Source organism: Hibiscus syriacus, unplaced genomic scaffold, assembly GCF_006381635.1.
Source record: "Hibiscus syriacus cultivar Baekdansim isolate YM2019G1 unplaced genomic scaffold, ASM638163v2 tig00110377_pilon, whole genome shotgun sequence".
Classification (NCBI taxonomy): domain Eukaryota; kingdom Viridiplantae; phylum Streptophyta; class Magnoliopsida; order Malvales; family Malvaceae; genus Hibiscus; species Hibiscus syriacus.
This window is the reverse complement of record NW_024062711.1, coordinates 859383-876758: the sequence shown is the minus strand read 5'-3', so window position 1 is coordinate 876758 and position 17376 is coordinate 859383. Positions and strand designations below refer to the sequence as shown.

The following is a 17376-nucleotide window of genomic DNA, read 5'->3' as shown; positions in this document are numbered from 1 at the left end:
TCATACACGCAGACAAGTTTTTAGCGCCGTTGCCAGGGATTGGCAGCCTGAAGTTATTTGGTTTTACCAGAGAATTTTATTTTGTTTTGCATTTTTATTTGTGTATATTTTACTTTATATTTTAGTTTTTATCATTTTTCAGGTTTATTTAGTGTACACCTAGCAGAAATTCTGAAGAGCCTTTAGAACCGATAGAACCTGAGATTAAAAGACTCTTTAGACAAAGGAGACGTGCTCAACACGCTCGAGGAAATATGTATCAGATTGGAAACCAAGGCATTGGTCAGGTTGATAGAAATCAGAATACAGCGGCATCAGACAATGCTGATCCTGCTGTTAGGTCGCACGTTATTCGTGATCACTTAAATCCGATGCTGGATGATCTGAATCCTGGGATTGTGGCACCCGAAATTCAAGCTGCATATTTCGAGCTGAAACCAGTCATGTTCAACATGTTGAATTCTATTAGGCAGTTTGGGGGTATGCCAAACGAAGATGCCAGGCAACATATTCGTAATTTTCTGGAAGTTTATGATTCTTTTCGCCAAGAATGAGTGCATGAGGATTTTCTGAAATTAAAGCTATTTCCGTATTCATTGCGTGACCGAGTAAGGGCTTGGTTGAGTGGTGTACCTTCCGGTTCGATAGAATCATGGACTGATCTTTGCAAGAGTTTCTTATTGAGGTACAACCCACCAAACATGAATACTCAGCTAAGGAATGATATATCATCTTTTCTCCAGGGTGACGACGAATCCATGTATGAGTGTTGGGATCGTTATAAGAGTTTGCTTCGAAAGTGTTCAAATCATGGTTTTCACGATTGGACTCAAGTAATCATGTTCTATAATGGAGTCAATGCACCCATGAGGATGTTACTGGATGCCTCGGCAAATGGGACATTGCTGGATAAATCACCTACTGAGGAGTTTGCTATCTTGGACAGAATTGCTAACAATGATTATCAGTTTCCTTCCTCAAGACTTGGGAGTATGAGGAAAGCACCTGGAGCATTTGAGTTAGATACCAAAGATTCGGTGTCCGCTCAACTCTCGACTATCACCAATATGCTGAAACACTTACAACGTTCTACTGAATTGAAGGAAGTGAAAGCAACTAGCTTGGCATATATGTTATGCCAAGGCAATCATCACGAGAGCGAATGCCCGAGCAACCATGAGTCCATCAACTTTGTAAGTAATTCCAATCGAGGCAACAACAATCCTTACTCTAACACTTATAATACTGGGTGGCATCAGTACCCCAATTTCTCATGGGAAAATCAAGGAGCCCACAATGCTAATCAACCTACTCGACAGGAGAATCACAATGAGCCTCAAGGTTACCAGAATGCTATGCCATGGCATAATTCCAGCAAGGGAGCTTCAACGTCAGCAAGCATGAGTTCATTGGAAGCTACGATTCAAGAATTCATATCTACTACGAAGACAATGCTGCAAGACCATTCTACTTCAATTAAGAATCAAGGAGCTTTACTTCATAGTCAATGCACCTTACTTCAAAGCCATAGCTCGTCTCTGAGAGCTTTGGAAGGTCAAGTTGGTCAGATTGCTACGGCATTGCAAGAGCGTCAGCAAGGACGATTGCCAAGTGATACTGAAGTCACTAAAGGGCATGGAAAGGAGCATTGCAATGTGTTAACTCTTAGGAGTGGAACACAAATCAATCAACAAGTCAAAGCTAGTGGGGCACAACATGATGACTCTATTCCCACTAATGACAAAGGTGAAGCTGAATTGCATGATGATAGCAGTATTGAGAAGCAAAAGGAGGAGGATTCTGTTAAGGCACCAGATTATGATACCACGACAAAAGCTATTCCTACTACTGCAGTTAAGGAAGATAGACCTCCACCACCCTTTCCGCAAAGATTGAAGAAGCACAATGATGAAGTTTAGTTCAAGAAGTTCGTGGACATTCTTGATCAGCTCCATATCAATGTACCTCTCTTGGAAGCTATTGAACAGATGCCAATGTATGCCAAATTTTTGAAGGAAATTTGTACCAAGAAGAGGAAAGTAGAGACTATTTCCACGGCAATATAATTTTGTTCTTCATTGAGTAAGTTACCGCCAAAGCAAAATGATCCGGGCAGCTTCATAATTCCTTGTTCGATTGGAGCTAATTTTGTTGGAAAGGCACTGTGTGATCTTGGTTCAAGTGTCAACTTAATGTCAAAGTCAATATTCTTGAAGCTTGGCATAGGAGATGCAAGACCCACCTTGGTTATTTTACAACTTACCGACAGATCCCATGTGAAACCTGAAGGGAGAGTCAATGATGTTATGGTACGGGTGGACAAGTTTGTGTTTCCAATCGACTTCTTAATTATGGACTGCGAAGTTGATGCCAAGGGCACCAATTATTCTGGGAAGACCTTTCCTAGCCACTGGACGTATATTGATCGACTGTGAAAAAGATGAACTCACCATGAGAGTGCCTGATCAGTGTGTGACTGTCAATATGTTTCGAATGCTCAAATATGTTGATGACACTGAAGAATGCCAAGGAATTTATGAATTGAACTCAGTGATTGAAGAAGAAATTGAACATCTTTGCCAGAACAATTTCATTCAGCTAGCAGAAAATGATTATTGGGTGGATGATGAAAGCTTAGTGGAGTCCGACAACTTTTCATTTTTGGAGGAGCAATATAGCTTACTACAAGTTAGATCAGGTATGAATTTTGAACCTCTGAATTTTAATGAATTTATTCCTCCTAAGCCTTTATTATTGCATACACCTATTTTAGAACTTAAAACTTTTCTAGGGCATCTTAAATATGTTTACTTAGGTGGCGATGAGACTTTACCGGTGATTATTTCCGCTAACCTTACTGCTAATCAAGAGCAAATTTTGTTAAGTGTTTTGATGCAGCATAAGAAAGCCATTGGTTGGACTATGGCTGACTTGAAAGGCATTAGTCTCACGATATGCATGCATAAGATTCTGCTTGAAGATTGCCACGGTAATTCAATCGAACCACAACGAAGACTCAACCCTATTATGAAGAAAGTGATGATAAAAGAAATTCTGAAATGGCTTGATGTTGGAGTGATTTACCCTATCTCCAATAGCTCATAGGTGAGCCCTGTCCAGTGTGTTCCGAAGAAATGAGACACGACTGTGGTTACTAATGAGGATAATGAGCTATTACCCACTCGCACTATTATCGGATAGAGGATATGCATGGACTATAGAAAGCTCTATAAAGCTACGAAGAAGGACCATTTTCCTCTACCTTTCATCGACCAAATGTTGGATCGATTGGCCGACAAAGCATTCTATTTCTTTTTGGATGGGTACTCGGGGTACAATCAAATTGCCATTGCACCAGAGGACCAAGAAAAGACTACATTCACTTGTCCCTATGGCACTTTTGCTTTTAGAAGGATGCCTTTTGGACTCTACAATGCCCCGACAACATTTCAGCACTGTATGCAAGCCATATTTTCAGACATGGTTGAGGATTTTATGGAGATCTTCATGGACAATTTTTCTGTTTATGGGGACAATTTTGAACGATGCCTTGGCAATTTAGCAAAAGTTCTCAAAAGATGCGAAGAGGCTGAATTGGTCTTAAATTGAGAAAAATGTCATTTCATGGTGACTGAAGGTATTGTATTAGGCGACAAAATTTCACACAAAAGTATTGAGGTGGACAAGGCGAAGATTGAAGTAATTGAAAAGTTACCACCACCAACTTTGCTCAAGGGTATAAGAAGTTTTCTTGGACATGCAGGATTTTATAGAAGGTTTATCAAAGACTTCTCCAAGATTTCTAAGCCCTTGTGCACATTGCTTCAACAAAACCAACCCTTTGTGTTTGACGAGTTATATCTCGGGGCATTCACTGAGCTGAAACGACAACTGATCTTAGCACTCATTGTAGTTCCTCCCGATTGGACATCACTATTTGAGCTGATGTATGATGCGAGCGATTATGCCGTAGGAGCTATTTTGGGGCAACGCCGAGGTAAAATTTTTCATGTTATTTATTACTCTAGCCACACTTTAAATGAAGCACAATTGAACTACACCACCACTGAGAAAGAATTACTTGCCGTGGTATTTGCTTTTGATAAATTTAGACCTTACCTAATAGGCACTAAAGTCATTGTTCACACTGATCATTCGGCTATAAAATACTTAGTGAACAAAAAGGATGTCAAGCCTAGACTTATTAGGTGGATCTTACTTTTGCAAGAATTAAACTTAGAAGTGGTAGATAGAAAAGGAACTGAAATCAAGTTGTTGACCACTTATCTAGGCTAGAGAACAATTCTGAATGCCATGACGCTGTAGATATCCAAGAGGAATTTCCTAATGAGAAACTTTTATATGCCGCGACAATTCCGTGGTACACTGACCTTGTTAATTTTCTTGTTAGTGGAATTCTACCTTTTGATTTAGATAGTCAGGCTAAAAAGAAGTTCAAGCATGATGCAAGGCACTATTTTGGGGATAGACATATTTATTCAAGTATTGTGCCGATCAGCTAATTAGATGATGTGTACCCGAAGAATAACATAGTGACATTTTGTACCATTATCATTCAGCCCCATATGGAGGCCATTTTGGTGGAGCAAGGACTGCTGCTAAGGTCTTGCAATTAGGCTTTTACTGGCCAAATCTGTTTAAAGATGCCCAAGCATTTTACACAGCTTGTGATTAATGCTAATGGACTGGAAACATCTCCAGACGTCATGAAATGCCACTGCAAAATATCTTAGAGATAGAGCTGTTTGATGTGTGGGGAATCAATTTCATGGGACCATTCCCATCTTCTGAAGAAAAATTATATATCTTGCTTGATGTGGATTATGTGTCAAAGTGGGTGGAAGCAATAGCGACATCAAGGAATGACTCCAAGACCGTACTCAAGTTTTTGTATAAGTATATTTTCACTCGGTTTGGAGTACCTCGTGCTATTATTAGTGATGAAGGAACTCACTTTGATAACAAGTTGATTGCCAAGGCATTGAAGAGATATGGAGTTCGACACAAGATTTCCACAACATATCATCCGCAGACAAATGGCCAAGCAGAGATATCCAATCGAGATATCAAGCAGATTTTAGAGAAAGTGGTGAACCCAAGGCGTAAAGATTGGTCGCCAAAGTTGGATGAAGCACTTTGGGCGTACAGAACAACGTTCAAACTCCCTTGGGAATGTCACCTTTCAAGCTAGTGTATGGTAAAGCTTGTCATCTCCCGGTTGAACTTGAACATAAGGAGTATTGGGCCATCAAGCGATTGAATTTTGATGCTGAACTAGCTGGGGAACAAAGATTACTAGAACTCAATGAAATGGAAGAGTTTAGAGCACAAGAATATGAGAATGCTCGGATATACAAGGAGAAAATCAAGAAGTGACATGACCAGAAACTAATGCCACGGTATTTTCATATGGGGCAACAAGTCTTTCTTTACAACTCCAGACTCAAACTCTTTCCTGGGAAGCTCAAATATCGATGGTATGGGCCATTTGAGGTGCATTATGTCTACCCCCATGGAACTGTTGACATCAAGAGAATAGACAATGAGACGATCTTCAAGGTCAATGGCCAGCGTCTGAAAGCCTACAATGGAGTTCCACCACCATACAACAAGGAAGTGTTACGTTTGCACGATGCTGAAGCGTGCCCAGAGGAAAACAAAAATTCAATGCCACGACATTGAATTTGTGTCTGTGCATAAATAAAATTTAAAATTTAAGCTTTTCTTTTCTTTCATTTTATTTTATTTTATTTTGTAATTATTTTTTGATATGATTTGTAGGGACCAAATAGTTACAAACCGTGCAGGGAACGGTTACCCAAATGGAGGAAAGGACATCGCATTAATGGGAGAGATATTCTTTGATTTTGTTTATTTTTAATTTATTTTATTTCTGACATTTCTTTTCTCTCTCCACAGTTTTATCCCATCATCATCATTTCTTTTGGCAGTTTTCCTCCCCATACACGTATAACCCCCCACCCACTAATTTCTCTCTTAACCGTCCTATCACCCCTTTTCCCTCTTAAACTTTTAACTTTTTCTTCCTTAACTTTTCTATTTTATTTTTAACTTTTACTTTTTATCTCTCATATTCTTCATCTTCTTCACTCTTCTCTCCATAGTCGAAACTTCACAAAGCTTTTGAAAGATAATTCCTTTTCCATTTTTCTTACTTTAACAACACTGAAAATGGTGCATTCAAGACCGGCTCCAACCGATGCTTCCGCTTGGCAACAGTTTGAGGATGACGAGGCCAATGCTCAGTTCCAAAACTTCAAGAACCACAAACTCTTCTTCGAGTTAAGTTTTATTTTTACCGAGGAGACCGATGGCGACTTTGGACCCGACGTAATGGACATTGTGACACCGCTCAAGTGGAAGAAGTTCGCCCGCCATCCGGGCTCCATGAATGCCTCGTTGGTTAAGGAGTTTTACGTAAATATTTCCAAACCCAACCAACACTCCATTTTCGTCCAAGGTAAGCAGATCTGTTTTACACCCACTGCGATTAATAGGTATTTTCATTTGCAGGATGTAGTAAACGAGCATGTCACGTTTGAAAATGAAGCCGATAACCACACTTATGATGACATTCTTAAGGATTTATGCTTTGCAAACACTGAGTGGAATGGGTGCCAAACAAGTAGATACTCGTTCAATCAAGAACGTCTTCAACCGTGTGCCAAGTTATGGAATCACTTCCTTAAGCATAAACTCATGCCTACTTCTCACAATACGATGATATCACTTTCTCGCTTACTGCTTTTACATTCGATAATGGTATCCCGTCTAATTGATGTTGGTCGTATTATTGTTCAACAAGTTCATGACTGCTTGAGTAAAAAGGCAAGTGCTTTAGTGTTTTCTAACTTAATTACTGCTTTGTGTCGTAAGAAAAAGGTCGAGGAAAATGCTTTTGATGAAATTTTACCTGGATTATCGGGCATTACTAGGGCTAGACTTCCACTGCTATTAGGAATTGAAAATCCCAAGTCTAAAGACACTGTTCATGAGCAATCTGCAGGAACTACACAATCCAATGTCGAGGCAAGATTGATTGCTCTCGAGGAAGCTGTGATGCAGACTCAGACTCATCTGCATGCTTTACACGGTGACATCCGCAATTTCTTTGGATATGTGAAGCATAAAGATGTTGTGGTGGAATCGATGTTTCAAGAAATTATTCCCCACGGTTAACGGAATTTCCCTGGCTTCCCAGACGAAATTCTGCCGGCATTCAATACCGAGGCATCTCCAGAGCCCGAACAAGATGAAGAAGATCCTCCAGTTGATGACTTGACTTCTGATCAGCACCGTTCTAACACCCCTGAATATCCGCCCACTGTCCCTGTCGAAGAAATACCCAGTCCCATTCCTGCACCATGTAGTGGTCGACGCACCAAGACCACGGGTGGACGTAAGAATATTGCGCATTATTACTCTACTTCTTCAGAGTCCAGCCCAACACCACTTCGTAAGCGCACTAAACGAGGAGCTACTAGCACCTCCAAGGTAATACCACCACGCAAAAATTGAGGTACCTCACTTGTATTCATTTTCATTTAGTTTGCATTTCATTGCATGGCATTTAGTTTATATTTAGTTTAGTTCTCTTTAAGCATTGAGGACAATGCTTCCCTTAAGTTTGGGGGAGGTAGTGTTCTTAGTAGGACATATGCATGATAGCATTAGCGTAGTATTATGCCATGGCATCAGTAAATGGTAGGATAGTTAGATATAATGTTTCTATACTTAGAAAATTTGGAAAATTTTTATGAAGGAACTCTAGTTAGTTTTGGCATTGAAATATGGTATTATGCTTAAAATAAAAATAAAAAACAACTCCCTTATATATGAAAATGTGAATAAATACTTATGCATAGCTGTAGAGGGACACTCCTCTTTGCCGTGGTATTGCCTGTAACTCTCTTTAATAAATGGCAGCCATGTGCATATGAGTGAATGAAAAAAGTCACGGGATGACTCTACTTAACTAGCTCGGGGGTGGAAGGTGTGCTCACTTTCACCTAGAGTTTGGGAGAGTAGGTGTGATGAGCTGAATCCCTTCGTAACAGTAGTAAAAAAAAAGGGGAGTAAAGAAAATATACTTAATGAATAAGTAAATGCCTTGACAAAAACTAGGGGACTTGAGTAGAAATTGTCTAAGTTTGCTAAGTATAGATTGGATACAATCACGCACACACATTACCACAAAGGATCTTGACCTAGGGAAAAGTACTTGAATTCTTAATAAGTCTAGCATGTTGAAGCCTATTTTGTTGAGGGTTGAAATCCAATTTTTCCCTACTGTCTTATTGTCGAACATTGCCATGACATTTTGCTTATGTAACTGCTATCCATTGCTTAAGGACAAGCAATAACTTAAGTTTGGGGGTGTGTTAACTTCCTAAAAAGGCTACTTTTAAGGCATTTTTCACTTAAGTTATTGTTTGTTTAAAAGATCATTTTAGGCATTTTAGGATCATGTAGTTGCATATAGTTGCATTTGTGGTGGTAGTGCTATTTTATTTCTTAATGATGCTGCTTGAAGGAAATGTGCAGTTTGTCTGTGGTGTACAGGGAATAACAAGAAAAAAGGACTAGATGGGAAGTAATGCCGTGACATCACACGTTGCTGAAGCATGTTGAAATGCCTTGGCATTTCTGGTACAGAAAATGACAAAAAGATACAGCTGTACGAGGACAGCTGGCTCTGCACGTGAAATGATTGCTGTAACCGCCTGCCAGAGCTGCTATGGGACCACTGCCACCTAGAGGATAAGGTTCACGCACTACATGTGATTCTAGGGGTATGAGGGGTATTTTGCACCCAACAACCTCATCATTACCCCTAGATATTTTTATTATATATTACACCTCAAGGGAGACAATACACAACACGTGGGCACACACAAAGAGCAGGAAAAAATCAGATTTTTATTTCCTTTTCCTTTTCTTCTTCCTTGGGTTTTCCTCCATTGATAAAGCTCCAAGGAGTGGCGAGCTAAGTGTCGAAAGGAGATAGCGAGCTAAGATGGTTCGTGGTGGACGAGGAGACCTCCGGTGGTGCGTCGAAGGTTACTTCTCACTTCCCTTTTTGCTACTATTTTTATATTTATTTGTGGATTGTTGGAACGAATATTTGCATGACTTTGTGTTTGGATATTTCGAACCCCACCATGAACTAACTTATTTGGTGGTGGTTGGTTTAATGGATGTTTAGACTTTATTTTAATGGTATATTTAAGTTTATTTTGGTTCTTTATTTGCTTTGCTTATGAATGCTTCACCATATAGGCTTGTAAGAGGTATGAAAATGTCCATTTCTTAGATGAAGTTTAGGTATTCGGGAGAAATCTAAGCTAAAAATACTTGTAAGTATTCGAGAGAACCGCAAGACAATATCCTCATAAGAAATGGGTTATAATATTTTCAAGGGGCTTTGAATCGGCCTAGGGATATTATAACCTAATCCTTTAGATCTCGGGAGAGACTAGGATATGATTTCAATGACTAAAAAGGGTGTCTTTATCAATATGGCATGCTGGCCAACATCGTTGAGTGAGAGTAGATGCCTTGGTATCCTATTATGTTAGGTTCCTTGGAGAACACTTTAGGAAAGCCCTGTCGAGCAAGTAAAGATTAGATAGCTTAAATATGCCTAAGAGATAAGTTTAGCATCCTTAGATCAATCCCTATCATTCATTCCATTGAAAGCTTGTCGCGTGAGGATTATCTTCTTTTCATTTTATTTGCTGTTTATTTACTGTTTATTTACCATCTTCCATTGCCTCAAAATTGCACCATTTTCAACACTAAACATCTTATCTTGCCACTGTATTTCCATCTGCTACACCATCAGACCATTCATCTACATCCACCAGCATACAAATTTTCATTTACCGTGACATTTGTATATATAAAGACTAACTATACATAGATAGATTAGTGCTTAGCTTTGGTTAGACTTTTGTAATTTCACCCAATCCCTATGGAGACGATACTTACTCATCATTGTATTACTTGAGCGATTGTGTATACTTGCACATTATTTGCGTATATTTTATAGTACTCACACACGCGGACATACCCAAAACTTGGGCTATGAATTTATTAAGAGCAGTTAAGCTCATATTGTGCATTTACTTTGATTGTCATTGGGATAGGTAAATAAATGTAAACTATGAGTCTTTCAATGGCTTCGTTTAATAACAATGAACTTATATAACTAAGTTAGGTATCTACCATGAATTCTTCAATCAATGGACTTTAAACCCACCCTCTCGACAAATCCAGAACCAATTTTTGACTTAACCATTTGGTAAGTGGATCAATTAGGTTCTTTTCCAACTTCACATTCTCTAAAGAGAGTACTCCATTCTTTATTAAATGTCTTATTGATTTATTCTTAATGCGAATATGTCTCTCATCACCATTGTAAGCTTGGTTTTAAGCCACACATATTGCAGCTTATAAACCACATAGCAAGGACACCAGAGGAGTCGATTTTCCCCACAAGGATATTTCCGCTAACAAGTTTTTGAGCCACTCAAATTTCCCCCCAGCTAAGTCAGTAGCAATGAACTTTGACTGCATGGTAGAACGAGCGATACAAGTCTTCTTAGCAGACTTCTACGAGATTGTTATACCCCCTAAGGTGAATACATACCTAGTCGTAAAGATTACTTTATCATTATCGACAACCTAGTTAGCTTCACTGTCTACTTCTAAAACTGAAGGATAGCCAACAAAATTGAGTTTCCAATCCATAATACCTTTAAGATACTTAAGTAGGTGTGTCAAAGCAATCTAGTGTTCACCCCTAGGATTATGAGTATACCTACTCAACCTACTCACAACATAGGCAATAAAAATAGAGTGTGGTTCATTAAGAATATAAGGTTCCAAATGATTTTAGCATACTCTTGTTGAGAAACACTGCTTCCTTTATTTTTAAGGAGATGTATACTAGATTCATAAGGAGTTCTAACTGGGGTGACATCAAATTTGTCAAATTTCTTTAACACCTTCTCAATATAGTGTGTTTGATTTAAAGAAAACCCCTTATCAATTTTGGTAATCTTAACTCCTAAGATCACATCAACTTCTCCTAAATCTGTCATATCAAATTTAATGGACAAGAAATTTTTAGTTTTGTTAATGGATTCAATGTTAATACTGAATAACAACGTGTCATCAATATACAGACTTATGATGACATAATCAATCTAAAACATTTTCAAATACACGTATGCATCCGTTATATTTACAATAAAACCAAAGCTTAGAATGGTTTTGTGAAATTTATCATACCACTGCTTTGGAGGTTATTTAAGGCCATAAAGTGACCTTTTAAGTCTACATACTTTGGCTTTCGAGTAATGTGCTTCAAAACTTAGTGATTGCTCTATATAGATCTCATCGTCTAGATTTTCATTAAAAATATAGTCTTTAAATCTATCTGATATACGTACAATTAATGAATGGATGCTATCGCAAACAAGGTATAGATCATTGAGGTTTTCGTGATAGGAGGGTATGTATCGAAGAAGTATATACCAAACTTCTAAGTGAACCCTTTGACTACTAGTCTTGCCTTATATTTTTTAATTGACCCATCTAGTCTAAGTTTCTTTCTAAAGACCCACTTAGAGTTTACTACCCTAAACCCTATAGGCAAATCTACCAACTCCCACACGTGAGTAGACATTATTGACTCTAGTTCTTCATTTATTGTGGTTCTTCAGAAACCAACGTCAATCAAACTTATAGCTTCATCATATGACTTTGGATCTTCATCTAATAGGAAAGTCTGAGCTATAGGAACAGAAATGATGACTAAATCACTTATTTCAGAAATAAAGAAAGTTAGTAAATATAGACCAAAGATAGTAGCTACCATTTGTCTTTTACTTCTTGTAGGCTCTAATTCTATCTCTAGAGTATCTCGGTAGGAATAGAAGAAGTTGAGGCAAGGTTTTGTACTTGTGTTTTAATACTTAATCTAGGTTTATTTAAAGGAAAATTATCTTTAAAGAATGCATCATCCCTAGATTCACAAATAGAAAAGTCATGTAAATACATAAATCTGTATATGTCACTTTTTGAAGCATAATTGATAAACACTGTATCAATGATTTTGGGACTAATGGTGGACTTATTAAAGCCATACATACCTACTTTTACCAAACACCCCCACACTTTCAGGTATTTGATGCTATTAAATAGTTACAACATTCAACGCAAGTGCATGTGTCGTATATCAAATAATAAAGTGGAAACTACAAGAGTTTCAAATGTCGAACACACAAAGAGTAAGAAATTACAACTTAGAATTGTTGATTCTTTGAAAAAGAAGTTTGGAATGAAATACTGATAGATGTATAGTAATAAAATGGATGCAGATGATATATGGAAATTTCTATTATGATCATGTGGTAAGCCTTACATTCATGTGTTAAGAAAAGATTAATAGCACTTAATTAATATGAATTAACCTTCATTAACTCAAGTAATTAAACAATTAATAATGCATAACATTGACAAAATACATCTCAATACACTAACTTGTTTTTCACATATACCTATGCTGGACAGAAGTTGTTGCAATATCCATAATACTCATTTCTAAATATCATAGATAAAACATACATAAAGATTATTTTAATTCTAAAAACATCTAATGAAGTTTAGCAACGCATAAAAGAAACATAAAAACATAAATCATAACAAGAAACATTAACACAAACATGATGTTCATGACCCAATAACATCCAAAACGTTCTATAAACAACCAAATTTAACTTGCTACTTTCCTATCTCAACGGAATAACAAGAATAAAAATGGATTTCCTCAATCATCGCTGCTATACGACAGTGCTCCCCAACTGCCGTAGCACTCCCTGGCGGTGGACTGAGGAAGCCATGAATGATTCAGACGATAAAATAAGTAAAGAAAATATTTAAAGATGAAATATTGGAATATCAAATGGTGTGAATGCCTCCTAAATTTATAGGATAAAGAAATCTACATTCACCTAATAAAAATGCTCCACGTATTAAGTGAATTGTAGCCCATTGACAGCTGGTTCCCAACCAGCTGTCCCATTCTAGAAAATTCCATTAACTGCCTTTGATTCAGAAGTTGCTTCTACCTACACACAACGACTGAGCAAACATTGCTTAACAGCATCACCTGCATCATACAACAAAGCCATATCATCAGTGTACCTGTACCAGATTTCAACAATAAATATCAGATTTAGCTCAAAGTTACCCAACCAACTCTCATGATGCATATATATAAAATTATGTACCAAAGATTCTAATATGCTTCTAATAATGCTTAAGTTCAAACTAAACTTAGGTAAAAAGAACATATATGATAACTCTTTTAGAGAGTTATCACACCCCCAAACCTAAGTGTTTGTTTGTCCTCAGGCAACAACCTATATGAAATGCAACTATAGATAAAAGTAATGCCATATAATAACATCATTAAATCACCTCAGAATTTTAATTTTTTTAACCCTCAGAATATTGCTGCAGTAGTATGTACATCATTAACACGATCTTAAATTAGGAAATACAATGTTAACTTGTTGAAATTAGAATCCAAAGAGTATATTAGTGTAAATGTTCATACTCAGTTAATGATTTTCAATGTTGTAGTAGTTATCCTAAACTAATGTTGGATCATTCCAACTTATTCATTTTCCTAAAACTATGTTGGAGCATTCTAACTTATTTACTAAAATGTTAGAGCCATTATCGACTATTCAACTTATTTAATTTTTTTACTACAACATTTAATAAAGATATGAGATTTAAAGTTAAAAAAATTCTAACGTCTCTAAGTATTGAGAACATATACTTATAATGTTCAAGGGTTTCTAAGGATTCTAACTCTAACAAGTCTCTAAAGCGTTTCCATAGCATTTCATAGTTTAAAATTTTTCATCATAAGGAATCCTCATAATTCTACTAAAGACTTTATTGATTTTATAATATTAAACATGTAGCATTATATATACAGTTCCTAAATGTTGTAATAGAATGCTAACAAAATGTCAAACAATGCAAGTCAACATGCAATACTTATACTAACTTAATATCCTAAACAATACCAAATATAAACAACACAAATGGACAACACCCCCTAAACTTAAGGGGTGCATTGTCCTCAATGCATGCAAACATAACATTAAAAACTAAAGTAAATAAAATGAGAGGGGACAAACGATACCCCTTAGGTAAGGTTCTTAATAACTCTCCAAAAGAGATATCTTTTAGGATCTTTTTACCTAGGCTAAGCTTGAACTTTAGCATCATTAGGATCAGTCTAGGTTTATTTTATCATATTCTACATCATATTCTAGATCGTTTGGGTTATTTTATGATATTTTACTATAATTTGGTACGCTGGTATTGTAAAATTATTGATGTTGCAGACATTGTTATGCATTGATGTTGTACTGGATTGCTGAGCCAAATCTAAAACAACTGATGACTCAGTAAGCAGTTATAAGAAAAATCTAGAATTGAAATGTTGTCCAATGCAACTATAAAATGGATGGAAAATATATGAAAATCATATTTTCCTATTAGTAGATGTTTTAACCTTTGGGGATTATGAGTAAGGTCTCCATTCACACTTTTCACACCATTCTTCAATCTTTCTTCATTTCCTTTTTATTTTGTTATTTCCTCCACCAGCCATGGAGGTATAAATCTGTCAAGGAGTGTAGTAGCAGTTGGAGTAGCCACGATGTCATAGTAGCGATGACCATTTAGGGTTCAAGCTTTCTATAGTTCTTTTACTTGAAAAAAGGGAAGAAATTTCTTAAGTTTGAATGATTTATTTTTATGGTGTTGTTTGGATTCGAACATAAGGCGTTTGATAAAATGTTTGTTTTATGATCTTTTCTTGAAATGATACTTTTATGTGTTGGAACTTCATTTAATACTTTTAGAAATAGAAATATCATTATGTTTGTAAATCTTTACTATTTTTAGATATAGAAATCATTGAGGTTGCATGCCATTTATGTACAATATTGGTATTTTTGAAAGTGAGTTTATGTATATGGAGATGTACACTATCGATTGTCGTTACTTTGTTAACTACTTGATTGATGGAGTTGGTGAAAATCAATTCTCATTGGTTAAGTGTTTAATCTTTGAAAAGTGATTAATGTGTTAATTATTGCATGATGCATAATAGTATTGTCACAACATAATCATACTATCAACTGCCAAATGATAACAACATTTATTGGTTCAGTGGTCAATTTGCTCTCATGTTTGCTACTACATTCAATGCCTTTAATATTCTAATTTTTTACCTTTGCAATAAACCTATCACTATTTCATTCTAAACTTATCTTTTGCAAAGAATCAACAATTCTAAGTTGTAATTACTTGCTCTCTATGGGTTCGACATACGAAACTCTTGTAGTTTCCACTTTATTACTTGATATACGACACATTCACTTGCATTGAATGTTGTAACAGTTTCGTAGCATCAATTTTTTGGTGTTGTTGTCGGGGAGCAATGGTATTGCATTAGAATTGTTTTCTTTGTTTTCATTAATTATTTTCCTTTTTTTAGGTAACTTATTTTTAGCATAGCATTGCTGGTGCATGACACACAACAACATCGAGGACTTAGAACCATTTGATTTAGAAATTGAGCAATTTACCTACCAAATGAGGCAACAACATCGACAATAACCAAACATGACTCAATATAGTGTTATGCTTTTATAAAATATTCCAATACCGTAGAATTACTACAACATTGACGATCGTAATAAGCCAATATGAGAGAATGTTGTGCCTACCTTACCTGATCTGAATCATGACATCGTTAGACCTACCATCCATGCTAGCCACTTCGAGTTGAGGCCTGTAATGTTACAAATATTTTAGTGTATGGGGCAGTATAATGGGTCAATTACTGAGGATCCTATAGCACACCTTAGAGCATTCTTCAAAGTGTGTGACTCTTTTGTACAGTAAGGGGTTCCTGAGGAAGCATTGAAGCTGAAGCTGTTTCCCTACTCTCTTCGTGACAAAGCCAAGGCGTAGCTTAACTTGTTGCTTCCTGGAGCTATAACATTATGGAATGAGCTTGCCTAAAAGTTTTTGTTACAATTTAATCCTCTCAACATGAATGCGAGAATGAGGAATGATATTGCATCTTTCAAGTAATTAGAGGATAAAAATTTGTATGAAGCTTTGGAGCAATTTAAAGATTTGTTGCACAAATGTCCAATGCATGGTTTACGATCAGAGAACATGTTGTGCCAACATTAGATGATTTAAACCCTGGGATTGTTCATCCGACAATTCATGCTACCCACTTTGAATTAATGGATCAGTATAGTGGGATGGACACCGAGGACCCTCGAACACACTTGAGAGTATTTACGGAAGTGTGTGATTCAATCATACAACAAGGAGTGCCCAATGAGGCCTTGAAGCTGAAATTATTTCCTTACTCTTTTCGCGACAAAGCCAATATATGGACCAACTCGCTGCAACCTGGTGATATAGCATCTTTGAATGAACTTGCCCAGAAGTTCTTGTTGCGATTCAACCCTTCCAACATGAATGCAAGGTTGAGAAACGACATCACATCTTTCAAGAAAATAAAAGATGAAAACCTTTATAAAGCTTGAGAGTGATTTAAAGATTTACTGTGGAAATGTCCGATGCATAGTTTCCAATATTCAAAGCAAATAGAGATATTCTAAAATGGGCTTAACATGCAAACAAGGATGATTGTAGATGCTTATGTCAATGGAGCATTGTTGGAAAATTCCTATAACGAAGCTTATATTATCTTAGAGAGGATTTCCAACAATGACTATCAATATCCTAATACAAAAATTATATAGGGTAGATGCGTTACTGTAGTAGTGGACAACGATGCTCTGAACACATTGACCGCGTAAATGACATCATTAATTGAAATGATAAAAAGATGCAAAAACCTGGAGGTATATATGAAGTTAAATAAGTATCCATTATTACTTGTGTTTATTGTCGTGCTAATCATAATTTTCACGAATGTCGACAAAACCTCAAGTCTATGTATTTTATGAGAAATTATAATAGAAATGACAATGCCGACACATATGAAAAATCTACAATCTAAATTTTTAGAATTATTCCAATCCCACTACGACATTATAATTAAATTTTGGGAATACACAACATTATTCACAATAACAATATACTCAACAACATCCAATGCTAAAACATCAATAGTCACGTCATCAGGCAAAACCATAACAACAACACAACAACCAACAAGGTTATCAAGGGTAGACTTCTAACAAAACTTCA

General features: G+C 36.5%; 2 non-coding genes across 2 annotated transcripts; both read right to left on the bottom strand.

Moving 5' to 3' along the window:
• Positions 1 to 16203: 16203 nt before the first annotated feature.
• Positions 16204 to 16310, bottom strand: LOC120121670. Its single transcript, XR_005516008.1, has one exon. It is a non-coding gene; the product is annotated as a small nucleolar RNA R71 (small nucleolar RNA).
• A 333-nt stretch (positions 16311 to 16643) lies between these two features.
• LOC120121671 lies at positions 16644 to 16750 on the bottom strand. The gene has a single exon (XR_005516009.1). It is a non-coding gene; the product is annotated as a small nucleolar RNA R71 (small nucleolar RNA).
• Positions 16751 to 17376: the final 626 nt, after the last annotated feature.